At 52.5% G+C, this 26,848-nt stretch overlaps 1 long non-coding RNA gene across 2 annotated transcripts in view; it reads left to right on the top strand.

The window, feature by feature from the left end:
* LOC142592552 (uncharacterized) overlaps nucleotides 1-17,742 on the top strand; it is a 40,304-nt gene extending 22,562 nt beyond the window's left edge. Inside the window, exons 2-3 of one of the 2 annotated variants that reach the window (XR_012830720.1) lie at nucleotides 4,318-4,459; nucleotides 17,666-17,742. This is a non-coding gene — a long non-coding RNA (uncharacterized LOC142592552). Of the gene's footprint in view, nucleotides 1-4,317; nucleotides 4,600-17,665 lie in introns of those variants that run through there. The other variant, XR_012830721.1, reaches the window with a different exon arrangement.
* Nucleotides 17,743-26,848: the final 9,106 nt, after the last annotated feature.

Genomic DNA, 26,848 nt, shown 5'->3' with positions numbered 1-26,848 from the left:
GAGCAATTGACAAAAGTGGCATGTGGCCTGTTTCGATCGTCACTTTCCGCCCATAGACGAATTGATGAAATTTTTCGCATGCGAAGCAAATTCCTAGGGCCTCTTTTTCTATCTGAGCATTACGATTTTCTGCTTCAGTAAGGACTCGGGATGCGTAAGCTACTGGCCGCCACTCATTGTTGTGGCACTGCAAAAGAGCGGCGCCGACGCCGTTCTCCGGTGCGTAGCAAGATAACTTTGTTTCCCGTCGTGGGTCAAAGATTGCTAACACTGCCGCGGTGGTCAAAATTTGTGTAACGCTTTTCCACTCTTTGGCGTGGTTTTCCATTCAGTCAAACTCCGTGCCAGATTTGATAAGAGTTCTTAATAGCGCCGTTTTTTCAGATAGCTGCGACTCGAACTTGCCAAAGTTCAACACACCAAGCATACGGTGAACAACAGCCTTGCATGTTGGCATCGGCATTTGAACCAAACTTTTACCGAGCCCTGGGTTGGGCGATATGCCTCTCTCACCTATGATATCACCCAGAAAGCGTAGCTCTCTTACGCTGAACTTGCACTTCTGAGGATTAAACGTTAACCCAGCTGTTTCAGTGGCTTTCAAAACAGCTACCAGGCGCTTATCGTGCTCTTCGTTAGTTTAGCCCCAGACCAGGATATCGTTTATATAAATAAGCATGCCAGGTAGACCGTCATATACCTGGCAAAGCGCCTGCTGAAACACGTCAGGTGCTGACGAGATACCAAAAGGCAGCCTTAAGAAGTGGTATCTGCCAAAAGGTGACGCGAACGTACAGATCTTGGACGTTTTCTAGTCCAGGGGCACCTGATGGAATCCGGCGTTTGCATCCAGACAGCTAAAATAGGTAGCTCCGGTTAGTTGTGCTTCGAAGTCCTCGCGCCCTGCTAAGCGGAAGTGTTGCCTCTTGACATACATGTTTACTCTTCTGGGGTCGATGCAAACCCTTAGAGCACCGTCTTTTTTCTTTACTATGACCAGAGGGCTTACCCAGTCTGTGGGCTCCCTTTCTCTGACGATTATTCCCGCACGTGTCATTCGCTGGAGTTCTTTCTGCAGAGGTTCCTCTAGTACCAGTGGAACCCTACGGGCCGGCTGAGCGACTGGAACCGCGCCTGGTACCAGGACCATGCTGTACGGAGTCTTCAAGCAGCCCAACGATTGGGAGATGTGCCTAAAATCTTTCAAAAGTTCATACTCAGTGGAGGCATTCACAGTGTCCACCGAGCGTTAAACCAACCCGAGCGCCTCACAGGCATTGAATCCTACAATGGCTTGACGCCCATTCTTTACGACGAAAAATTTGATGTTATCTTGGTGGCCCCGACGGACACTTTCTGTGACGTTGTTCCGTAGCTTGAAATTAGACACCCGTTGTATGCTCGCAGCACTGAGCAGGTAGGTTGCAATGGTTCTTTGGCTCGAAGCTTACGGTTTGTAGAAAACGGTTGCAAGCTTGCGTGCGAGCCTGTGTCCACCTTGAACGTAAATTCGCGGCCACTTACACGTGCTTGAACTCTTCAGTCCTTCCTGTGACCATTTTAGGAGCTTATTTCAAGAATCTCAAAGACATTCTCGTCGACTTTACCTACTTCACTGACGGCGGTCGACTTCCGGTAACAACTTACAAAGTGGTTGAACTCGAAGAATGACATATCTTACCGTACGCTGGACACTGTTTAGGCCTATGTTTACGGTTGCATTTCCTCCAGCAATACTCTTGATTATAGCGCAACTGCTTTTTATCGCGTTGCTGCTGTTTTTTCGTTGACACTGTGCTACTTAAAATACTATCAACGTATTCTTCCGACTTATTCCAAACTTGGCTCCTTAGTACCGCCGATTCTGCAGCCTTGCACAATTTTTCAGCTTTTATTAGTGTTAGGTCTTTCTCGGCGAGCATTTTTTCACGAAGCTTTGGGTTGCTCGTACCAAACGCAATTTGCTCTCTTATTCAGTGAATCGTGCTGATCCCCAAAATTGCACTGGGTTGCCTGTTTCTTTCAGCCGCGCACAAATTTCTCAAAGGTTCCTTCTCCAACTGGCTCCTTGTACGAAATACATATCTTTCATGAATTTCGTTGCGAACCTCGGAGAAGTAAGCATTGAACTTCTGCACCACAGTTCCGTAGCTTTCCTTGTTTCACCGGGGCCGTACTGGAAATTGTCGAAGATGTCGAGCGCTTCGTCTCCTGCGAAGCTCAGCAAGAGCGCAGCTTTTCAAGCATCACTTATCGCGGCCTTCGCTACTGCCATTGCTTGCAGATACCGCTTGAACCTTTGCTTGAAGCGCTGCCAATTTTTCGAAAGGTTGCCCGATAGACGCAATGACTCCGGCATATTCAGTAGGTCGATTCCGCGCCGTTAATGCTGCGCTTCGGTCCGCGGCGGCCATTTCAGACACCATGTAACTCGCAAGGACGACGCAACAGCATGATGGCCGGAACAAGAAGAAGGATTGCTTTATTGAAGCATTTGATTGTATAGGCGCAGGACCTTGCGCCGAGAGTATCTGGGCATTTAGGATGCGCCGTCATGCTACAGTTGCCTTGTCGGAAACACACTGCAGTAACCATTGTTCACCTGTCAATGAAACGAAGAAGGCTGGAAGTGGTCCCAATTCCTCGATATCAAATTGGGCCATAAGGGTGAATCAACATGTCGCCGTGTACAATCTCGACAGAAGGAACGCGGATGATTCGTTTTCTAGACGGCCAGAAGCGCATAAACTCTGTCTGTTACAAAACGGCTATGCACGTCGTCTGTAGAATGACATTGCTGACTAGTGTCGGCCAGGGATAGGAGGCGCTCGCGATAAGTGATAAACGCGGAGGCGGACGACAATAAATGCAAACCCTAAATAAGTTTGTGAGTGCACTTATGTAGCACGGCAAATACTTTGTCATAAAGGATGCCATCAATGGAGAGATTCACAGTACATTGCGCGATCGGGTGTATGGTAGCATTGTGTGATCAACGCAAAGGAGCGCCGCGGTATGGCGTGGTCAGTTTTCGTAGACGGGAGTACAAATTAGCCCGAATGTTAGAAATGTCGGCACCACTGTCAATAAGAACTCCAACACGAATACCTTGTACAAACACCAATTGTAGACTCGGCGGGTGCTCTCGAGTTTCCCCTCCTAATAGTGTGAGGCAGGCTGAAATGGGGCATACTGAGCGACGGCTTCGGGAAGGTAAGCGGCACCGAGATGGATGGTAGTTGGGAAGAATATAGGCTGTGTATGGGGGATATGGTGAATGATGCGGAGAAGGTAATGTCATCCGCTGGTAAGTCATAGGCAGACGTGTATAGGAGCGTTCTTGAGCAGCATAGTCGTGCCTCTCGTCCGGTTGGCGTCTTCGGCACAACCTTTCGGGACCCGCTGCAATGACAAAGAGGACAGGTAGAACGCCAAGCAGGGTAGGAAGATTGAGCACGAACCTGCGTCGATACTGAAGCCACAAGTGTGTGTGCAGATGGTGTGCTCCCTGGCGTGGTAGCAAGTGGAAACATCGTGGGGATGTCGGCATATGTTGTAACTGTAGGAGCGCTGGTAGCGTCAGAACATATTGTACGGGGAGTAGACGCGAGCTCTTCCTTAATGATTGCGAGCAAGCCGGTGGCGGGAGGGGAAGGGACCGTGCTGGAAGCACAGGAAGAGCATTGCACGGAGTTCCTTACGCATGATGGAGCGTATGAAAGTGCGCAGGTCCATTGCCTCAGGAAGACGATCGTCATGCGTATCTGTGTAAACGATAAGAGATTGCCGTTCCTCAAGGCGGTGTCACATGCGGAGGACATCTTGCACAGCGCTAGTGTTCTGTGTAGCCAGAGGGCTGAACGCGGTAGTGTTAATTCCCTTGATGTTACGAACGTAGTCGCTTTGGGACATTGTGGAGTTTACGCACTTGCACAGGGCGAGGACTCCCAGCGAAATTCAACGCGCTGTTTGAGTTTCTTTTTCGCGATTTCAGCTCTAACAGCAGAAACGCCAAAAATTCGCACAAAACTTCTGCGTGAAAGTGGTCCAGTAGAGAAGTCAGGCTCGGGGTTCAAGAACCAAGTTTAGCGACGTCACAGAGATAGAAAGGGACGTTGCGGAGTTTAATAGAATTGTATCACATATTGTAGCCACTGACGCGATCGTAGTTCTCGACCCAGTCTCCGACGTATTCACCACGTAATTCCAGCCAATACACGGGAGTCACACTGAAGGCTGTTGATTGTCCTGGCGGAAGAAGTCTTGGCAGAGACAGTGGCGGTGTTGTACAGGGTGATTCCTGATTGTACATTGCAGGAGGGGTGATGCGACCCCCAGAGTGGAGCTCCAGGGACAAATGGCAAGAAGACTTGGAGAACAAGGAGCAACCTCCACAACTTCTGTGGAACTTAGTTCTCGAGGATCCCACGCAATGACGACATAGAAGCCGTCGCTCGTGGTGATGATGCTATGCACAGATTAGCAAGATGATGTGAGAGTATTGTACTCACACTATGCTTGAAAGTGCAGAGAGAAAAGCGGATTGATTCATCTGTAAAAAATATGTGCATCATCCACTAAACTCTAAAATAATGCTTATTTGTCTGTTTTGACACATTGAAATGATTCTTCAATGCTTACATGTTTGTATTAGCTGATGAAAGGCCTGCATTAGGTCAGCACTTTGCTTTCCTTTTTGTCTGAACATACCCCTAGAGTGCGGCATGACCTTATCGTAAAAAGATTTCGCAACTTTAATAATTGCTATAGGTTTTCTATTTTTCCTATATCAGTGACTGCACAGAACCAAATGAGTAATATATACCTTTTAGAGAATAGACTGAATCATGTTGCCTCTCACTTTAAGAGTAAATTGTTTACCCTTTTACCTCATTTACGACAGTGTTTCTCAAATTGCAGGTTGTGACCCCAAAATGGGTCATACGTCTTTTTATGGGGGTCATGGAGGGTCCCACTGTACTACATTCTGCTCGTTCCAATAGATATTAATCGTGAGTGTCGGTGCCCATACAGAGCAATATAAACACATATATGTATAACACCCCTGATATAATGTTTATTTCACAGAGTGTTATGATGATTTCGGCTACAAGATGGATGGCGAAACGGGAAGAGAAACCGCTATATAGACGTTGAGTCTCCGCAAAAAAGAAAAAAACATCACCAAACAACGGCCAATTTGGTCTCATCGAATCTGTAGAATTAGAGTTCCTCAGACATGGTTGGGAACAAATAACGGCGCGGCTGTGCGGACTTATTTTAAACCGCAGAACCTTTATCTTCATTGTTAACTAGCAAAATTCTGGCTATAGCAGCAAATCAATCCATTTGAAAAGTGTTGATTTGCTTGTATCATGCAAGCAAATGCGTTCTTCTTACGAAAATACATGATGTTTTTGCTAGCTCTCTTTCCTTTGGTGAATGCATTTATCAAAATGAAAACGGAAATGTATCTGCGTCGTTGAAAGAAGAAAATTTTCAGAAGGATGACAAAGCTGGGGTCTCATGGCAGGTTTGGTACTACTAAAAAGTGCCACGTACAAGAAAAGTTTAAAAAACATTGTTCTGAGATGTATTTTCATTGATGTATTGTTGTTGTTGAATATGTTGCCATTTATTTATTTATTTGTTATTTTTATTAATAAAACCTCAAAGGCACCGGTGTGGGGTATTACATGAGGGATGGGGGATTACTTCAGTGAAATCTGGATTCAGTTATGTGGATTGGAAAAGTGCACGGCGTCGGCGGAAAGGTCATTCCAGTCCCGGGTAGCCTCCGCAAAAAAGGAATGACGGTGCGCAGGGGGTTCCGGCAGGTGGAAGGCGCACAGCTTTCTCGTGACGTAATCGGCAAGATTGACGGTGCGCTGGAATAATGGCTGAAGTACTAGGAGTAGAATGACAAAATGTGTAGTAGAGACACAGTGTAAAAACATGACGCCTCATATCTAGATTGGAAATTCCTGCTTTTAATTTTAGCTGAAAGAAACTAGTGTGGTATGAATAATCAGAATAAATAAAACGAGCTGCACGATTTCGAACTGCTTCTAGAGTTTTAGAAAGGGCTGTTTGTTGTGGGTCCCAAACAGAGCATGTGTATTCTAGCTTAGGTCTGGCAAAAGTTATATAAGTTAGTATTTTCAAAAATGGGGGTACGGAGCGCAAGTTGCGGCCGAAGTAACCAAGCGTGCGATTGACTTCATTAGCGTTCGTAAATAAGAAGAACAGGAAAGGTTACTTGAAAGTATAAGGCCAAGATACTTGCATGACTACACAGATGATATTTCCGAGTTACAGAGAACATACTTCAGAGTATGGTGATGCTTTCGCCGATGAAAACGTGCTAGTAAAGTCTTCGTTGTGTTCAGTGACATTAGCCACATATTGCGTCAAGTAATAACTTTGTCAAGATCATCTTGCAATGTGGGGTTGTCGGTACTAGTAAGAATCGGGAGAGATATGACACAATCGTCAAAAAAAAGGTGAATGTTAGAAAAAGGTCTAGCGGGTAAATTAATCATATTCTTACGGGGATGTTGCGAGTGTAGGAAAACTATATTTACAATATATATACAAGATGAGTTAGAGCAGTTAAGATGGCTGACCACCAACAACACGCAGCAGCCAGCGTCTCCGATCTTTTTCTTCCTCTCTCTTCCTTCATCCTTCCGAAACAGGACCCCCAGGTGGCGAAGCGTCGTCTCGGCGCATGGCAGGCGAAGAGTTGCGAGCGAAGTATGGCTTCAGCCGCGAAACGTGCACGACATCAACAGGCGTCTGACTTGAGGATGCATCAAAATGTAGTGACGAAATCTCGTAGTTTACGTCATTAACTTGGCGGAGGACTTATAAGGCCCCGTGTAGCAAGAGAGAAGGTTCTGGCAGAGGCCAACCCGACGACATGATGACCAGAGCAGCACCCAAGCACCTGGTGCAATCTTAACACGCGATGGCAGCGGTCGTAAAGCTCTTTTTGTATACGCTGCGAGGCTAATAAACAAGGTCGGGCGACTTGACGTACTATGTAGCGTGTCGCGTAATCAGTAGCGACGGCGATCCACTTGTTCCTTCTAGTCGTTGTCGGAAAAGGGCCGAGCAGGTCAAGGCCTACGGGAAAGAACGGTTCAGAGGGAGTTTTAATGGGATGGAGTTGCCCGACAGGGGACAAGGGAGGTATCTTCCGGCGCTGACATAATTCACAAGCTGCGACATAACGACGCACAGAGCGGCAGAGACCCGGCCAGAAGAACCGGCGTCGTACGCGGTTGCACGTACGCAAAACTCCAAGGTGTCCCGCCGTCGGTGCATCGCGCAGTTGTTCGAGAACGACGAGTCGCAGATGACGAGGGAGGAGAAGGAGCCACTCAGGGTTGTCAGGATTGATATTGTGGCTGTAGAGGATGCCGTTATGCAGCGCGAACATGTGACACGCGTCGTCGGTCCTGCCAGATTGCACTCCGGCGATGATGGACTGTAAGGATGCGTCGCGTTGTTGTTCAGCACTCATGTTGGTCATGTCAGTCAAAGCCATACCGCAGGTCACCGGATCATGCGCAACAGTATCGAAAGGATCTACGGGGTGACACGAAAGGCAGTCAGCGTCCTTGTGGAGGCGTCCAGTCTTGCAATGGACGCTAAATGAAAATTTCTGGAGCCGCAAAGCCGAGCGACGTAGCCGTCCAGTCGGGTTCCGTAGGGAAGACCGCCAGGAGAGGGCGTGGTGGTCTGTGACGACCGAAAACGTGCGGCCGTACAAATATGGCCTGAACTTGGCGATAGCTCAAACTAAAGCCAAGCACTCCCGCTCGGTGATGGAGTAATTTCTCTCAGCAGGTAACAGCAGGCGGCTGGCGTAAGCTAGAACAGCGACGATGCCGTGGCCGCTTTTGTCAGTGTGGACTTCGGTCGGTGCAGACGGATCAAAGTGGGCAAGTATGGGAGGGGTGGTCAGAAACTCGATGAGGGCGGCGTACGCGCGAGCCTGCTCAGGGTCCCATGAGAATGGCGCATTATTCTTTAGATCTGTCGAAGGCCGAGCAACGTCGGCGAAGTTTTTGACCAAACGGCGAAAGTAAGAACACAGGCCGACGAAGCAGCGCACGTCAGAAGCAGAACGTGGTACAGGGAAACTGCATACGGTGTGAACGTTTTCCGGATCTGGTTGGACACCGGATGCATCAACGAGGTGTCCCAACACGGTGATCTGACTGCGCGCGAACTGACACTTCGTGGAGTTGAGTTGAAGGCCAACTTTTCTGAAGACCGCAAGAATTGTAGCGAGCCGAGTAAGGTGGCTGCCGAATGTGGGAGAAAAAACAATAACGTCGTCAAGGTAATAAAGACAGGTGGTCCATTTTTAGCCGCGCAGAAGAGAGTTCATCATACGTTCAAATGTCGCAGGAGCATCGAATAGGCCAAAGGGCCGGACTTTGAACCGATATTAGCTATCCGGCGTGAGGAAGGCCGTCAGTTCGCGGTCCATTTCATCAACGGGAATGTGCCAGTAGCCGGATCGAACATCGATGGACGAGAAATATTTAGCTCCGTGCAAACAGTCCAAGGCGTCATCGATGCATGGTAGTGGGTAGACATCTTTTCGTGTGATCTTGTTTAAGTGGCGATAATTGCCGCAAGAACGCCAGGTACCATCTTTCTTTTTCACAAGGACGATAGGGGAAGCCCAAGGGCTGGCTGATGGCTCGATAAACCCTCTGCGGAGCATTTTGTCCACTTCTGATTGGATGACTCGACATTCAGCATGCAATTAACGATAGGGACGCCGACAAAAAGCATTCGTGCCTGCAGTATTTATACGGTGGTGAACAACAGATGTTTGGCCTAAAGGCCTGTCTCCGAAATCAAAGATGTCACTGTACGATTGAAACAGGAGCCGTATGTCAGTGGCCTGTGAAGAGGTGAGGTCAGGTGCAATTATTTTCGCGAAGTCATCCTTAGGGATCCAGAGCTGTCAGCTGCAATTGGGGCTAATAAACCACTCTCGGCATTCAGACTCTCAATGTCAAATTCGCAACCACTAAAAACGTTGGCCAAGAACATGCCGGCCGGAAGCACTTGAGGGCACAGGCTGAAATTAAGAAGCGGTAGAACGACGTCGTTATTAGTAACCACGACCAACTTATGCGGAACCGCAACGTTACGGTTCAAAAGTACGTCGATAATGAGGCGAAGCACATATTCACCGTAAGGAACCTGTGGCTGAGCGGTCAAAGTGACGTAAGTAACTGCCTCGGGTGACAGATGCACATATTGAAGCGAGCACAAGCGCGGCGGGGCGGTACTCGGAGCATGAGCGAGTTTAGGCAGTTCTAAGTGAAGAACGCTGGTTGCGCAGTCGATGAGAGCAGAATGAGTGGAAAAAACTCCAATCCAAGGATGACGTCGTGAGGGCAGTTGTCGATCACATCAAAGAACAGAAGTTAGGCGGCCGGCTATAATTAAACGCGCAGTACACATTCCAAGAACATCCAGCACGCCACCGTCGGTCACACGAAGCACTCGGGGAGCTGCTGGCGTGAGGACCTCCTTTAAACGTCTACGTAGGCTAGCACTCATTGCCGATAATTGGGCTGCAGTGTCGACGAGTGCTTGGACAGGTACGCCGTCTATTTTAACGTCAATTAAGCTTCTCCTTGTGGGCACAGACAGATGATTTGCTGCAATGGAGCACCACTTCCGAGGGTTGCATTTCCAAGTTTTCCGAAGGGGTGCGGCCAAAAGCCACAGGGGACGAAAGGCGACGTCGCTGCGGTGACGAGACTGGTGTCCGCGCGGCGATGGTGAGCAGCTGTACCACGTGTTCCGAGGAGAGTTGTCGGCGCTGTTAAACTCTGCGATGGGTGAAATATTGCGAGTATTTCCATCAAAACGGCTCAGGTTGGTCAGCGTGCTTGGTGTTGAGGCTCACGAGTTGCGACAATATCATCTGGCGACATGACCAATGCGGCGATAGGTGAAACATATCGGCTGGTTGTCCGCAGTTCTCCACTCAGTCGGGTTGCGATAACGTAGAGAGAAGCGTCGGAACGGAGCGAAGGTTGTAGAAGGGCGTTCGTTAGCTCATGGATTGGCGAAGCACACACAGACTGTTTCCACACACAGACCAACGTTTCCAAGTTCCTGGCGAACGATGGCTTGTACCAGCGGAACTGAATATGAGGTAGCATCAGGGGTACCCGAACACTATACTACGGGCGCCATCGCATCCAGTTAACGTCTAACAATACGCACCACGTACTCTGATGGCGACGCATGCTGCTGTGCGGGTTGATCTTCACACGTCGACGTTTCGGCAGGATTGGGAAGTCTGGCGAATGGTCGTAAGACGCGTCGGCTTTTGGCCTGCTCGAATTGTCGGCACTCTTTAATGATTGCGTCAACTGTAGAACAGCTCTTGCACATAAGCAGATTAAACGCGTCGTCAGTAATGCTCTTAAGTACATGCCCAACCTTCTCAGCTTCTGGCATGTCGTGATCAGCTTTACGACGAAGTGCCAGCACGTCCTGGATGTACGAGACGTAGAACTCCGTGGGGGATTGGGCACGAGAGGCCCTTTCCTGCTTTGCGGCAATCTTACGGCCGGCTGGTTTGCCAAACAACTCTGTAAATTTCTCTATGCATTGGTCCCAGCTGGTTAGCTCCTCTTCGTGGTTTTCATACCACACCTTTGCCGTGCCTCTTAGGTAGAACGACAGGTTAGGTAGCATAATCTTAGGGTCCCATCATTTGATTCCACTCACGCGTTCGTATATGGCCACCCACTCTTCAACGTCGGTGCCATCGGGCCTGCAGAAAGTTCCAGGATCCTTGGGTTGCACAACGACAACCGAAGGTGACAGCGACGTAGGTGGCGACGGTGACGTTGGAGGCGGCAACGACGTTGATCCCGCGTGCTCACCGTCATTCATGGTGCGGACGGTGATGCGACGTCCACTGCGGAGCTCTGTTTCCAGCCGTGGTACCCCACACCTCTCACCAATATGTTACGGGGATGTTGTGGGTATAGGAAAACTATATCTACAATATATATACAGGATGAGTTAGAGCAGTGAAGATGGCTGACCACCAACAACACGCAGCAGCCAGCGTCTCGATCTTCTTCATCCGCTCTCTTCCTTCATCCTTCCGCAACAATATAAATACGGAAGAGGAAGGGGCCTGAGGACTGTGCCTTGGCGTGCTCCGGAAAGAACGGGCCTTTTAGAGGAGGAATGGTTGATAGCATACACAAACTGTTGTCTGTTAAGAAGTTACGTATCCAGTCTAAAACAAGAGGATTAAAGTGCAAGCGAGAAAGTTTTAGGAAAAGCTGTCGATGAGGAACTTTGTCAAACGCCTTTTCGAAATCAAAAAAGAGGACGTTGTAAAAGTTGTAGGACGATCTCACGTCTGCCATCCAGTTGTAAGATTGGTGGACGGGGTTGTAGTCGGGCATGACTATCTGGTGGCTGGCCCATGCCATCGTCCAACTCACCCACGCTTGGGACGTGGTTGTAGGGAGGAACTTGCTCTCATCGAGAACTATGCGTACAGAGTTCATTTACATATTTAGATTAGAACAAGGGATACATTTAAACAGTCTAGCACGACTCCTAAATGGAGCACGCAAGACGCAGCACACGAGCTCCAAGCACCCCGCATACAGCTTGTCGAGCATGAGCACACTGCTCACGAGAACACCCAGCAGCCGCACAACAGCTGCTTATAAACACTCTGTCCTCCCTAGATCCCTAGGCAAGGGAAAAACGGCCGTTCAACCTGCTACCAATTCGGAGCGTTGAAAGTCATCGTAGCCGACCGGCCTTTTAGGGGGGGGGGGATGTTACACACAATTCCGCACAGGTTTCCCTATTGCAAAACCGAGTGCCACTGGGACCAGTGCGCCGGATTATGGGCCCAGTGCCGCGCGCTGGATGATGGGGCGCTGGGCAGGCGCAGCGTATTGGGAGGCGCTGGCTACTCGTGCGAAAAACAGCTCTAGCGCGTTAAATACGCAATGCCTGGACACCATATATATTTTTTGAATACAGAAAGCAACAGAGAGTGCTTTAGTGCAATAATAAAAAAGAACGTAAAAATAAAACTGCTCCGACAGGGATTCGATCGTCCGATCTACAGATCCGAAGCCCGCCAGTTTACCGCTATTCTACTCTTTTTTTCTTTATCAGCTATTCTACTTCGCCAGACGAACGTAAACGGATAATTTGCCATGTCAAAATCGAGAAGCATTTTTAGTTTCGCAGAGCTACGTCTCGCACAGACATGGTAGACGCGCTATCGCCCAGCAACAAAAACTCACGCCTGTACTACAAAGAAAATTTTGCTGGCCGTATCCAGTAGCATACTCGGAAGTGCCACAGCATCGATTTTCACTTGCTGTTGGTACTTAAACTTCGGAAAAAGTCCTAAATGAACCGCCGACCCAGACGGTGTATGGGCTGTTACTGCCGATTTCCATAGCCGTTTCTTGTCCTTCACGCGATGGATGTGCAACGTTATCTTGGTTCAGTGATGCCTTTCATTCAACACATCTGCCTAGTCATACATCTTCGTCAGAGAAGCGCAGGCTAGTGTTGGGAGCCTTTGGCGATAGCACATATACCTGTGTTTATGACGCGTCCCATCGGCGGTCATCATTTCTTGTGCTGGCACTGTGCTGGTGCTGGCACTATTTAAGAACACCGATGAGATACCTGAAATATAGAGTGATTTATCCTTGTTAGACTTCTTGATTCATGAGCCCAGGAGTGCCGAAGCGTGAAGACGGACTCGTCGGACACGCTAGGCCTAATCTTCGGTGGGTACTGATCTCGGCGCGGGTAGCTGGCGAGAGCTAAAATGTGTGTATTTGAGCCTCAGAATTTTTTTACTACAATAGGGAAAGTGTAAGTGCACGAATAACCTCAGCTTTGTTATCGGTGCGATAATATCAGTCAGCGATAGGCTTCTAACTCGGGGTCCATTCGCGCGCGTCTGAACGACTTCTGCATTTCATGTCCACTCCACAACACTGCGACAACGGCGACAACGCCCAGTCATATGTTACGTGCGAACTACTAAATAACGCGGCGTCCTCGGCGTTTGCGTGGTTTCGTTAAAGAATTTAGCTATCCGCCCAGTGAAAAGGGAAATTGAAAAAAAAAAAAACGAAAGTGATCTTCAGTGTCGCAGGGCAGCTCACGCACCTTTATTCCACACACGACATGAAATAGGGTTGTATGACCCCAAGATATCGCGTTATTTAGGACAAGAGACTATTATCAAGCGATGAAATTGCATAAAGCATTTAATATTCAGCAGCGCGTGTCCTTGCGTACTGGAACCAGCGCGGCACAAACACAACCACCACAGTTTCCACTGCGAACCAGCGAACTGCAGCGAGAACCAGCGCCTGTACAGCACAAACCAGTGCGCCCCAGCGTCATGACAGTGTAACCAGCGTCTCTTCCACTGTGACCCAGCTATATGACATAAGATCTAAAATATGACATAGGATCTCGCTAAATATATAGTGGATCGGACAAACTTTAAAGGTCCTGCAGGACGCACGTCAGCGCGCAGTGGGCGTCTCCCACGCAGGCACCGACAGGGAGTACCTGGTGGCCGCTGCGCGAGCCTGCTGGACGGCCCATTTCTGGTCTTGTAGGAGCGGGCTTCGTAGGGCCTTCTCCCCCTTGTCCGAGGTAGAATCGCACGGAGCGTTTCTACACTCCCAGAGCACGTGTGCGAGTGTCGCCGTGACCCTGCACGAAGGGCACGCATCATCGGGGTAGACGTCCGGGTAGATGTGTAACGTGGCAGAGTTGGTATAGGTGCGTGCTTGTAACAAGCGTAGTGTTAGCGCCTGCGGCCTGTTTTGTTTAGGATGCGGGGGCGGAAAGAGACATCGTCTCAAGTAAAAGTGTAAAAGTGATTTCATTGTACGTTACTTGGGCGTTCCTGTTCTCCTCCAACTCATCGAGAAGTGGTTGCCCGGTGGTTACGGCGCGGTCGGTAAGCGCGCGCGCAGCGTCCTGGGCTGTCTCGTTGAGTTTGGGCTCCGACCCAGGTGGGCAGGAAACCAGATGACGGTGCGGTGCTTGAGGGTGCTCGGATCAGCGCTACGGAGGACACGTAACGCCTGGTCGGAGGCGACTCCTGTCTCGAACGCTTTGATGGCCGGTCTCGAGTCACTGAATTTTATCTTTCGCTTGTCGTCGAGCATTGCGAGGACTATGGCCACTTGCTCCGCCACCTCGGGGTCACGTGTGACTACCGTGGCGGCATTTAGTGTCCGCTGGGAGGATGAGACCGCTACCGCGGCGAACGCTCGGTGGCATCGGTAGGCGGCGGCGTCCACGAAAGCGACGTCGTCCGCTTTCTTGTTTATGCGTTTCAGAATTGGTGTCGCCGGGGCTAGGCGCCTGCCTCCATTGTGTTCCGGATGTACATTTCGCGGAATTGTTGCTATCGTGATCAAATCGCGGAGCTCGCGGAGAACTTGGCGTAAACTCCGGTAGATCCTGGGTGTTCGGTGGGAAGTAGCCGAGCTCACGCTAGATGTCTTGGCCGTCATCAGTCGTATCATCGGTGCTCTCTCCGGAGCCTCAGCGATCTCTTCGAGTGTATTGTGAACCCCGAGCTCGAGGAGTCGTTACGTCGGCGTGGTGATCGGGAGCCCGAGGGCCGGCTTCACTACCTTTCGGATGCGTGTATTGAGCTTGTCACGCTCCGATTGTCTCCACTTGTGCACTACTGCGCGTAGGTAAAGTGACATAGTATGAACGCGTGTGCGAGACGTAGCAGGTTGTCTTCTTTGAGGCCGTGGTGATGGTTGTCCTCTCTGCGTACCAGTCGTATCGCGTTGTCCGTCTTTGTTGTCAGCTTGTGGACCATATGGATGTTTGATCTGCCCGCCTCGATTATCATTCCCTGTGCTCGGATTGAGTCGACCCTATGGATTAGGCGACCGTCTCTAGTGTGGACGGTGATGTTGCGCTCGATCGGGGGTTTCCACCCCTTAGGCCTTTTGCCTTGTCGTTTTGTACAGTACAGCAACAGTTCCGATTTGATGGAGGAGCACTTGAGGCCCGTGTGGTGTTGACTGGCTCCTGCAGAGTGGATTCGATGAAGCCGTCCAACCCCGCGTAGCATCAGATGGTGACGTCGTCGGCGTATACCGCATGGTTGAGACCTTATATCTTCGAGAGGCGTTCGGAGAGCCCAATCATCACCAGGTTGAACAGCGTCGGCGAGAGGGCGGACCCCTGGGGTGTGCCACGCTCTCTGAGCTCGACTTCTTCCGACATGAGGTCTCCAGCACAGACATGGCCTTGCGACGGGTCAGGAAGGAGGGGACGAATTCGTAGAACCAGTGCCCGAGCCCTAGGTCCCCGATCACCTTAAGTATTGGCGAGTAATCGATGGTATCGAACGCGCGAGGCCGAGTATGGCGCGGGTGCCTCAAGTGGCACCGGCGTCTATGATCTGGTGTTACAGGAGAAGCATCGTATCCTGCGTCGAGAGCACGCGTCGGAAGTCGATCTTGGATGCATGGATGGAATAACTTTAATGAAAGGTCCTGCGAGCTACGGGGCGCAAGGTGCCATAGAGCATGGTACTCCCACGTTGGGACCGGGAGTTGTAACTCCCTGGCCGCATCGTGGGCTCGCTGGACGGCCCAGAGCTGCTCCGCCAGGTCCGTGCTGCGTAATGCTTCTTGTAGCCTGGCGGAGTCTTGATCCTTGTTTGCGTGGGTCCGACCACACGGCCAGAGCAAGTGATGTACGTCTAGTGTGCTATGGCAATTTTCGCAATATGATGTTTTGTATAGGTCAGGCATGTAGTGATGTAGTCTGTTCTGCGTGGGTTACGTGTTTGTTTGAAGCATGCGGAACGTGAGGGCTGGAGGCCTGGTGAGCTTATTGTGAGGTGTGCTGTATATTCTGCGGTCTATATAAAAGTGCTTTATGATCTCGTTATATGTGGAGGGAGGGTCCCGATTCTCGCTGGGATGGTCACGACCAGAATAGGTGGCGTCGCGGAGCGTTAGGTCTCGCGCGCTCCTGTGAGCCATCTCCCTAAGGATGCGAGGGGCGTCCTCGATCTCTCCGAGGTGTGCCGCGAAACAGCAGTGCGGTGTGTTAAACAGTCTTGGTCTTCGAGATACCGGCCGACTCTGTTGAGTGTTGAGGACGACATACTCGGCCACCTTACCCACGCACGACGTGAGCGAGATGGGGCGAAGTTTAAAGACGCCAGGCGCCTTGCCCGGTTTTGGAATGAGGACCGTCTGGGCGAGTTTCTATTAGTATATTTAAGACTCTGGAATTAATGCCATCGATGCCAAGTGAAGATGACAAGTTAAATGAATCAATATATTTCCTGATGCCCTCACAACTAAAGGTGATTGCGGGCATGGTATCATAACTGGAATGTAGGAATTCAGGAAGTTCACCTTTGCGTTCATTATTAAACACGCAGGAAAATACAAAATAAGTACTTCGGTGGTTTCATGATCAGGAATAGGCTTATTTAGCTCGTCACACAGGGCAAGTGGTTGCGAACACTTTGGATTTATGATAGGACAGAATTGTTTGGAGCTATTTCGCTTTGGTAAAGTAGTTGAAAAAGAAGAGCGTTTTCTTTGATTAGCAAGTGACAGGTACGTTTCTTCAGCGGTGTAGTTATGCCACACGCACTGAGGGTCAGAATGCCTAGCAGCGTGGTAAAGCCTCTTCTTTTTATTGTTGAGCAGTGATGATCCACGGTAATGAGTGCTCTTTGGTTATAGTGATAGTAGGTAATGTTTTACTAGTTTATGTATTTTATTTTTGAAAATGAGCCAGTTAGTTTCAACGGAGCACTCTGAGAAACATGTAAAGAACGAGCTGTCAAATTATGCAAGTGTAATATTCATATCAGTATAGTTGCCTTTGTCGTAAAATGTAATAGTTATTCTGGATTTAGTGAAGGCAGGGATGCCACATTGGAGTGACGTATGTAGCACTGAATGATCGCTAAGATCGGGTAAATGCGTTAGTGGCGAAACATTATCGGAGTGCGAAGTGAGGATAAGGTCTAGTATGGTAACAAGACTTATTGCGCCGCGTGGCGTTACTGATGATTTGTTTTGAGCCAAACGTAAGACATGTATTAATGAAATCACTTTCAACGGTGTTTTTTGAGGCTGTTTCAGCTATGTTGGACGGATTGATGGCAGGGAAGTTGAAATCTCCGAACCGCATGATATGAGATTGGGGATAAAGCACCGTTACCGGGTGAAGTACGCCATCAAAGTCAGCTACGAAGGAGCGGTCGTCGGGTGGACGATAGCATGTACCGATAGCAACTGCTGGGCGGAAAGCGTTGCTTATCACAACTACAATTTCTAAGGCTCTTGTTACTGTTATTTCAGCACAATGAAGACTTTCGTGTGCGCAAATCAGTAGGCCGCCACCACTTTTACGGGTTATGCCAAACTATAATATCTATAACATGTACCTACGCTACAGCACTTGTGTTTGCCAGGTATTTTTTCGTTGATACATCGTACTAGCCTCATCTGTTGCCATAGAAGGAATGTCTTCTCCTTGTCCTTGCCGAACCCTGCCTTTTCTATTTTTGCATTACCTACCCTGCGGAAAGCCTGCCAATGGGGTTTCCAGAAAAAAAAATCATCCCAACGTCGCAAGCACCCTTGGCCGCATACAAGCGCATCATCGGAACAGTGCAGACGTCAAGAGAAGCAACAAAGACTAAACATATGTGCCGTGTTTCGCCGTTTGCGTAATTCAACAAATAAAGTACATTTACAAATCAACTAGCCAAATTTATTGCTGTGTTGAGCATTGAAGTCTCTGGAACGATTGTTTCCCATTGACTCGAAGAAGCCAGGTTGCGCAGCCTGCCTCACCAGAGCTACAAGGACACAAAGGTGTGCCAGCGGTGTCTAAGCTCATTGTAAATCAAAGTGTCAAATGAGAAAAGCCCCTAAAATAAAATAACAGCAAATACATTTCTTTTCATTTTCTTGCATGATTCAGTTCTATACCAAAGCATTACAACTTCTTTAAAGAGCAGCAGCAGCAGCAGCAGCAGCAGCAGCAGCAGCAGCAGCAGCAGCAGCAGCAGCAGCAGCAGCAGCAGCAGCAGCAGCAGCAGCAGCAGCAGCAGCAGCAGCAGCAGCAGCAGCAGCAGCAGCAGCAGCAGCAGCAGCAGCAGCAGCAGCAGCAGCAGCAGCAGCAGCAGCAGCAGCAGCAGCAGCAGCAGCAGCAGCAGCAGCAGCAGCAGCAGCAGCAGCAGCAGCAGCAGCAGCAGCAGCAGCAGCAGCAGCAGCAGCAGCAGCAGCAGCAGCAGCAGCAGCAGCAGCAGCAGCAGCAGCAGCAGCAGCAGCAGCAGCAGCAGCAGCAGCAGCAGCAGCAGCAGCAGCAGCAGCAGCAGCAGCAGCAGCAGCAGCAGCAGCAGCAGCAGCAGCAGCAGCAGCAGCAGCAGCAGCAGCAGCAGCAGCAGCAGCAGCAGCAGCAGCAGCAGCAGCAGCAGCAGCAGCAGCAGCAGCAGCAGCAGCAGCAGCAGCAGCAGCAGCAGCAGCAGCAGCAGCAGCAGCAGCAGCAGCAGCAGCAGCAGCAGCAGCAGCAGCAGCAGCAGCAGCAGCAGCAGCAGCAGCAGCAGCAGCAGCAGCAGCAGCAGCAGCAGCAGCAGCAGCAGCAGCAGCAGCAGCAGCAGCAGCAGCAGCAGCAGCAGCAGCAGCAGCAGCAGCAGCAGCAGCAGCAGCAGCAGCAGCAGCAGCAGCAGCAGCAGCAGCAGCAGCAGCAGCAGCAGCAGCAGCAGCAGCAGCAGCAGCAGCAGCAGCAGCAGCAGCAGCAGCAGCAGCAGCAGCAGCAGCAGCAGCAGCAGCAGCAGCAGCAGCAGCAGCAGCAGCAGCAGCAGCAGCAGCAGCAGCAGCAGCAGCAGCAGCAGCAGCAGCAGCAGCAGCAGCAGCAGCAGCAGCAGCAGCAGCAGCAGCAGCAGCAGCAGCAGCAGCAGCAGCAGCAGCAGCAGCAGCAGCAGCAGCAGCAGCAGCAGCAGCAGCAGCAGCAGCAGCAGCAGCAGCAGCAGCAGCAGCAGCAGCAGCAGCAGCAGCAGCAGCAGCAGCAGCAGCAGCAGCAGCAGCAGCAGCAGCAGCAGCAGCAGCAGCAGCAGCAGCAGCAGCAGCAGCAGCAGCAGCAGCAGCAGCAGCAGCAGCAGCAGCAGCAGCAGCAGCAGCAGCAGCAGCAGCAGCAGCAGCAGCAGCAGCAGCAGCAGCAGCAGCAGCAGCAGCAGCAGCAGCAGCAGCAGCAGCAGCAGCAGCAGCAGCAGCAGCAGCAGCAGCAGCAGCAGCAGCAGCAGCAGCAGCAGCAGCAGCAGCAGCAGCAGCAGCAGCAGCAGCAGCAGCAGCAGCAGCAGCAGCAGCAGCAGCAGCAGCAGCAGCAGCAGCAGCAGCAGCAGCAGCAGCAGCAGCAGCAGCAGCAGCAGCAGCAGCAGCAGCAGCAGCAGCAGCAGCAGCAGCAGCAGCAGCAGCAGCAGCAGCAGCAGCAGCAGCAGCAGCAGCAGCAGCAGCAGCAGCAGCAGCAGCAGCAGCAGCAGCAGCAGCAGCAGCAGCAGCAGCAGCAGCAGCAGCAGCAGCAGCAGCAGCAGCAGCAGCAGCAGCAGCAGCAGCAGCAGCAGCAGCAGCAGCAGCAGCAGCAGCAGCAGCAGCAGCAGCAGCAGCAGCAGCAGCAGCAGCAGCAGCAGCAGCAGCAGCAGCAGCAGCAGCAGCAGCAGCAGCAGCAGCAGCAGCAGCAGCAGCAGCAGCAGCAGCAGCAGCAGCAGCAGCAGCAGCAGCAGCAGCAGCAGCAGCAGCAGCAGCAGCAGCAGCAGCAGCAGCAGCAGCAGCAGCAGCAGCAGCAGCAGCAGCAGCAGCAGCAGCAGCAGCAGCAGCAGCAGCAGCAGCAGCAGCAGCAGCAGCAGCAGCAGCAGCAGCAGCAGCAGCAGCAGCAGCAGCAGCAGCAGCAGCAGCAGCAGCAGCAGCAGCAGCAGCAGCAGCAGCAGCAGCAGCAGCAGCAGCAGCAGCAGCAGCAGCAGCAGCAGCAGCAGCAGCAGCAGCAGCAGCAGCAGCAGCAGCAGCAGCAGCAGCAGCAGCAGCAGCAGCAGCAGCAGCAGCAGCAGCAGCAGCAGCAGCAGCAGCAGCAGCAGCAGCAGCAGCAGCAGCAGCAGCAGCAGCAGCAGCAGCAGCAGCAGCAGCAGCAGCAGCAGCAGCAGCAGCAGCAGCAGCAGCAGCAGCAGCAGCAGCAGCAGCAGCAGCAGCAGCAGCAGCAGCAGCAGCAGCAGCAGCAGCAGCAGCAGCAGCAGCAGCAGCAGCAGCAGCAGCAGCAGCAGCAGCAGCAGCAGCAGCAGCAGCAGCAGCAGCAGCAGCAGCAGCAGCAGCAGCAGCAGCAGCAGCAGCAGCAGCAGCAGCAGCAGCAGCAGCAGCAGCAGCAGCAGCAGCAGCAGCAGCAGCAGCAGCAGCAGCAGCAGCAGCAGCAGCAGCAGCAGCAGCAGCAGCAGCAGCAGCAGCAGCAGCAGCAGCAGCAGCAGCAGCAGCAGCAGCAGCAGCAGCAGCAGCAGCAGCAGCAGCAGCAGCAGCAGCAGCAGCAGCAGCAGCAGCAGCAGCAGCAGCAGCAGCAGCAGCAGCAGCAGCAGCAGCAGCAGCAGCAGCAGCAGCAGCAGCAGCAGCAGCAGCAGCAGCAGCAGCAGCAGCAGCAGCAGCAGCAGCAGCAGCAGCAGCAGCAGCAGCAGCAGCAGCAGCAGCAGCAGCAGCAGCAGCAGCAGCAGCAGCAGCAGCAGCAGCAGCAGCAGCAGCAGCAGCAGCAGCAGCAGCAGCAGCAGCAGCAGCAGCAGCAGCAGCAGCAGCAGCAGCAGCAGCAGCAGCAGCAGCAGCAGCAGCAGCAGCAGCAGCAGCAGCAGCAGCAGCAGCAGCAGCAGCAGCAGCAGCAGCAGCAGCAGCAGCAGCAGCAGCAGCAGCAGCAGCAGCAGCAGCAGCAGCAGCAGCAGCAGCAGCAGCAGCAGCAGCAGCAGCAGCAGCAGCAGCAGCAGCAGCAGCAGCAGCAGCAGCAGCAGCAGCAGCAGCAGCAGCAGCAGCAGCAGCAGCAGCAGCAGCAGCAGCAGCAGCAGCAGCAGCAGCAGCAGCAGCAGCAGCAGCAGCAGCAGCAGCAGCAGCAGCAGCAGCAGCAGCAGCAGCAGCAGCAGCAGCAGCAGCAGCAGCAGCAGCAGCAGCAGCAGCAGCAGCAGCAGCAGCAGCAGCAGCAGCAGCAGCAGCAGCAGCAGCAGCAGCAGCAGCAGCAGCAGCAGCAGCAGCAGCAGCAGCAGCAGCAGCAGCAGCAGCAGCAGCAGCAGCAGCAGCAGCAGCAGCAGCAGCAGCAGCAGCAGCAGCAGCAGCAGCAGCAGCAGCAGCAGCAGCAGCAGCAGCAGCAGCAGCAGCAGCAGCAGCAGCAGCAGCAGCAGCAGCAGCAGCAGCAGCAGCAGCAGCAGCAGCAGCAGCAGCAGCAGCAGCAGCAGCAGCAGCAGCAGCAGCAGCAGCAGCAGCAGCAGCAGCAGCAGCAGCAGCAGCAGCAGCAGCAGCAGCAGCAGCAGCAGCAGCAGCAGCAGCAGCAGCAGCAGCAGCAGCAGCAGCAGCAGCAGCAGCAGCAGCAGCAGCAGCAGCAGCAGCAGCAGCAGCAGCAGCAGCAGCAGCAGCAGCAGCAGCAGCAGCAGCAGCAGCAGCAGCAGCAGCAGCAGCAGCAGCAGCAGCAGCAGCAGCAGCAGCAGCAGCAGCAGCAGCAGCAGCAGCAGCAGCAGCAGCAGCAGCAGCAGCAGCAGCAGCAGCAGCAGCAGCAGCAGCAGCAGCAGCAGCAGCAGCAGCAGCAGCAGCAGCAGCAGCAGCAGCAGCAGCAGCAGCAGCAGCAGCAGCAGCAGCAGCAGCAGCAGCAGCAGCAGCAGCAGCAGCAGCAGCAGCAGCAGCAGCAGCAGCAGCAGCAGCAGCAGCAGCAGCAGCAGCAGCAGCAGCAGCAGCAGCAGCAGCAGCAGCAGCAGCAGCAGCAGCAGCAGCAGCAGCAGCAGCAGCAGCAGCAGCAGCAGCAGCAGCAGCAGCAGCAGCAGCAGCAGCAGCAGCAGCAGCAGCAGCAGCAGCAGCAGCAGCAGCAGCAGCAGCAGCAGCAGCAGCAGCAGCAGCAGCAGCAGCAGCAGCAGCAGCAGCAGCAGCAGCAGCAGCAGCAGCAGCAGCAGCAGCAGCAGCAGCAGCAGCAGCAGCAGCAGCAGCAGCAGCAGCAGCAGCAGCAGCAGCAGCAGCAGCAGCAGCAGCAGCAGCAGCAGCAGCAGCAGCAGCAGCAGCAGCAGCAGCAGCAGCAGCAGCAGCAGCAGCAGCAGCAGCAGCAGCAGCAGCAGCAGCAGCAGCAGCAGCAGCAGCAGCAGCAGCAGCAGCAGCAGCAGCAGCAGCAGCAGCAGCAGCAGCAGCAGCAGCAGCAGCAGCAGCAGCAGCAGCAGCAGCAGCAGCAGCAGCAGCAGCAGCAGCAGCAGCAGCAGCAGCAGCAGCAGCAGCAGCAGCAGCAGCAGCAGCAGCAGCAGCAGCAGCAGCAGCAGCAGCAGCAGCAGCAGCAGCAGCAGCAGCAGCAGCAGCAGCAGCAGCAGCAGCAGCAGCAGCAGCAGCAGCAGCAGCAGCAGCAGCAGCAGCAGCAGCAGCAGCAGCAGCAGCAGCAGCAGCAGCAGCAGCAGCAGCAGCAGCAGCAGCAGCAGCAGCAGCAGCAGCAGCAGCAGCAGCAGCAGCAGCAGCAGCAGCAGCAGCAGCAGCAGCAGCAGCAGCAGCAGCAGCAGCAGCAGCAGCAGCAGCAGCAGCAGCAGCAGCAGCAGCAGCAGCAGCAGCAGCAGCAGCAGCAGCAGCAGCAGCAGCAGCAGCAGCAGCAGCAGCAGCAGCAGCAGCAGCAGCAGCAGCAGCAGCAGCAGCAGCAGCAGCAGCAGCAGCAGCAGCAGCAGCAGCAGCAGCAGCAGCAGCAGCAGCAGCAGCAGCAGCAGCAGCAGCAGCAGCAGCAGCAGCAGCAGCAGCAGCAGCAGCAGCAGCAGCAGCAGCAGCAGCAGCAGCAGCAGCAGCAGCAGCAGCAGCAGCAGCAGCAGCAGCAGCAGCAGCAGCAGCAGCAGCAGCAGCAGCAGCAGCAGCAGCAGCAGCAGCAGCAGCAGCAGCAGCAGCAGCAGCAGCAGCAGCAGCAGCAGCAGCAGCAGCAGCAGCAGCAGCAGCAGCAGCAGCAGCAGCAGCAGCAGCAGCAGCAGCAGCAGCAGCAGCAGCAGCAGCAGCAGCAGCAGCAGCAGCAGCAGCAGCAGCAGCAGCAGCAGCAGCAGCAGCAGCAGCAGCAGCAGCAGCAGCAGCAGCAGCAGCAGCAGCAGCAGCAGCAGCAGCAGCAGCAGCAGCAGCAGCAGCAGCAGCAGCAGCAGCAGCAGCAGCAGCAGCAGCAGCAGCAGCAGCAGCAGCAGCAGCAGCAGCAGCAGCAGCAGCAGCAGCAGCAGCAGCAGCAGCAGCAGCAGCAGCAGCAGCAGCAGCAGCAGCAGCAGCAGCAGCAGCAGCAGCAGCAGCAGCAGCAGCAGCAGCAGCAGCAGCAGCAGCAGCAGCAGCAGCAGCAGCAGCAGCAGCAGCAGCAGCAGCAGCAGCAGCAGCAGCAGCAGCAGCAGCAGCAGCAGCAGCAGCAGCAGCAGCAGCAGCAGCAGCAGCAGCAGCAGCAGCAGCAGCAGCAGCAGCAGCAGCAGCAGCAGCAGCAGCAGCAGCAGCAGCAGCAGCAGCAGCAGCAGCAGCAGCAGCAGCAGCAGCAGCAGCAGCAGCAGCAGCAGCAGCAGCAGCAGCAGCAGCAGCAGCAGCAGCAGCAGCAGCAGCAGCAGCAGCAGCAGCAGCAGCAGCAGCAGCAGCAGCAGCAGCAGCAGCAGCAGCAGCAGCAGCAGCAGCAGCAGCAGCAGCAGCAGCAGCAGCAGCACTGCTGTCGTGCGCCAGCCGATTACTAGATGGCGCTAGTAGCACCTGCTAATGTCTTAATCTCTTCACTCCACTTAATATTCTGCCGTCTTCGACTGCACTATTTCCCTCTTCAAGTTGATGTCAATCTCGGACCTCCCCAAACCATGATCACTGCATTTTACTCTACCTTACACTTCAATATTCTTCACTATGCTGGGATCGGCAGAAAGTATGAAATCTATTTAATTTCTTGTTTCACCATTCGGGCTCTTCCAAGTCCACTTTTTGTTGCTACACTTCTTGAAGAAGGTGTTCATTATTAATAGCTTATTCCTTTCCGCGAATTTCACGAACACCTTTCATCTATTGTTCCTAGAATTGACGCCGTAGTTGCCAACTGCTTGTTCACCAGCCAGCTTTTTCCTACTTTTGCGTCGAAGTCGTCCATCAGTCCAGTATACTGAGTTTGCACTATTCTCATCGCTAATTCAACATCTTCACAAAACTTATCTATTTGGTCAACATTACGGCATGTTGGAGTGTAGGCTTGTACTGCCTTTATTCTATACCTTCTATCAACCTTTATTACGACTACTGCTACCCTCTCAATAACGCTGTAGAATTCGTCCACGTTGCCCGCTATGACCTTATGGATTAGGAATTCTACTTTATACTGCTTGTTATCTGGGGTCCTCTATGGCATAGTGCGTGGCCATTTGTCAGTACTATATGTCTTACCAGTTCTCCTAACTTCACTAAGGCCAATGATATTCCAAACAATGCCTTATAGTTCCTCTAAGAGTCCAGTAAGCTAGCTTGACGCGCGAGAGTTCAGGGTTTGAACGTTGTCAGGGTCAATTTCTATTGTTGGCCTGTCCGTGTCCAGAGATTCTTAGTACCCTCTGCTGCGTCACAGGGGTGACCGCCGTCATGGTCAGGAGCTCCACAGCTGGTGGGGACTGAGGTTGATTGGTTGATTGAGTGAGTCGTCAGAGAGGTAGTGGCCGAATACTGCACAAGGGAGGCGAATTCCTATTCTGGTGACGGAGTGTCTTTTGTTGAACCTTTTTGGGTCTTCCTATTTGGTTGTACCTGTATTAGTATAGCCCCATTGGCTGTTGGCATTTTTGGCGGTGTCAGAAGCCACTCCAAGCCTGGCGATGTAGTGTATATGAGGAAATGACTTCGAGCTTACCACCTTCAGATTCAAAATTATGATTTCAAACGCTGCAATGTTTCATTCACACATTAGGTTCCCCAAGTACGTTTGCGAGTGAGCTATAAGCTAACTCGTACCTACGTAGGCTTACGAAGGGGAAATCTCGTCTATTATTTATTTAAGGACGGGCAACATCTCGGCTTGTATATCAGGTGGATGAATACTAAGACTGCTGTTAAGAATTTTCCCACTTTATATTATTCTTTGTGTTCTCACTTGAAAGTCAGCGAAAAGGTATGTCAGTAGTGTCAGTCTAAGCCTTTTTCGTAAATCTAACATGCCTAAAAACTCACTTCATTTATGCGCGATAGACGGGTTTTACTGATCGCGATAGGTATCAAAATTAATAGCATTATTTCTAAATGGTCCTAACATCGTGGTTCCGGAATCTCCTGTACACGCGGGGCCATGAACGCGACCAGATGGACGGATTTGAACAGCACTTAAAACGTGTGTAAGAAACAGGTCTCATCGCTTATCGGAATACGACGAGTCGCGTACGCGCGGAGATACATCCTTAAGCTTTACTACCGCGTTAGCCTTCCCCTGGAATCGGAAAAGCCTTTCAAAACCGGTTGTTAAGGAGTCGAAAATGCCCCACCTTCTACGACGCCGAAGGCCGTGCCAATGGGTGTGAGATGGGTGCACTGGTATATTTATATACCGGAATGTATACGGAAACTTTTGCTCACGGGCAAATCCCAAGAGTGGCGGAACGGGCTGCCAGAACATTGTGGTTCTGAGCCGTGCGTAAAACAAGCGACCTTGAAAGCGGCCTTTCTGCAGCTTCGGACAGCGCTTAGACGATGCCTCCTTTAAGCTACAGCAAAGGCGTCTGCGATCAGTCAGACATAATTTGTACATTTCGAGCGGGGGTGCAATCGCTGCTCCTGTTACCGACGCACTCGAAGTAAAGCAGTTGAGAATACACGTTCGAGACCTACGGGAATATATAAGGAAACACGCACAAACAAATATAACTGCAAATGTAGAAGAAAGAAATGAACGTTAAATACGATCAATTTGACTTGATGAAAATATGAATGTGATCTTTGCAACACGTTATTTTCCCTTATTTTTTGCGTGAATACTGCAGAGCCTTCTCATCACTTATCTCTCCTTTTCAGCCAAAATTTTGGATCGTCTATGCAACACGTCCTTTGTCGTAGATCGGCAAGTCATGCCGACGTGTCAGAAGGTTGTCTGATATGGCAGAGGATTTTCTCTCAACTGTCAAGTCTACAGGATGATTTACTTTAGTGAACGAACGGCTGCAGTGATTTCGCAGGATGTCATCGCTCAATTCTGATTAAAATTCACTTTTATAGGGGAACCAACCTCATTACTCAGCACGCTGTCTCAAAATAAAATCTGTGAAAGCTTGAATATATTTTGCAGAAATTGGCCCGATTTTGGCAAAGAAAACAATAATTTTATTATTGAATCATTGTGGGGACAGGTAAATCTGTTTTCTTAGGTCAGCCAGAGTATTTATATTTCATTGCGCGTTGTCAGTAAACTACATTTCACTACATTCCTTGCTGTGACCTGTGGATACACCGTATTTGATCACTACAGTTTCGCTGGTTTCAGCATCGTAATATCGGCATAGACGTTCGCACATTGCTGAATCCATCAAATGTATCGACTTCATGCTATCGGAGAA

This window comes from Dermacentor variabilis, chromosome 9 (genome assembly GCF_050947875.1).
Source record: "Dermacentor variabilis isolate Ectoservices chromosome 9, ASM5094787v1, whole genome shotgun sequence".
NCBI lineage: Eukaryota > Metazoa > Arthropoda > Arachnida > Ixodida > Ixodidae > Dermacentor > Dermacentor variabilis.
This window is presented reverse-complemented; position numbering and strand designations above follow the sequence as displayed.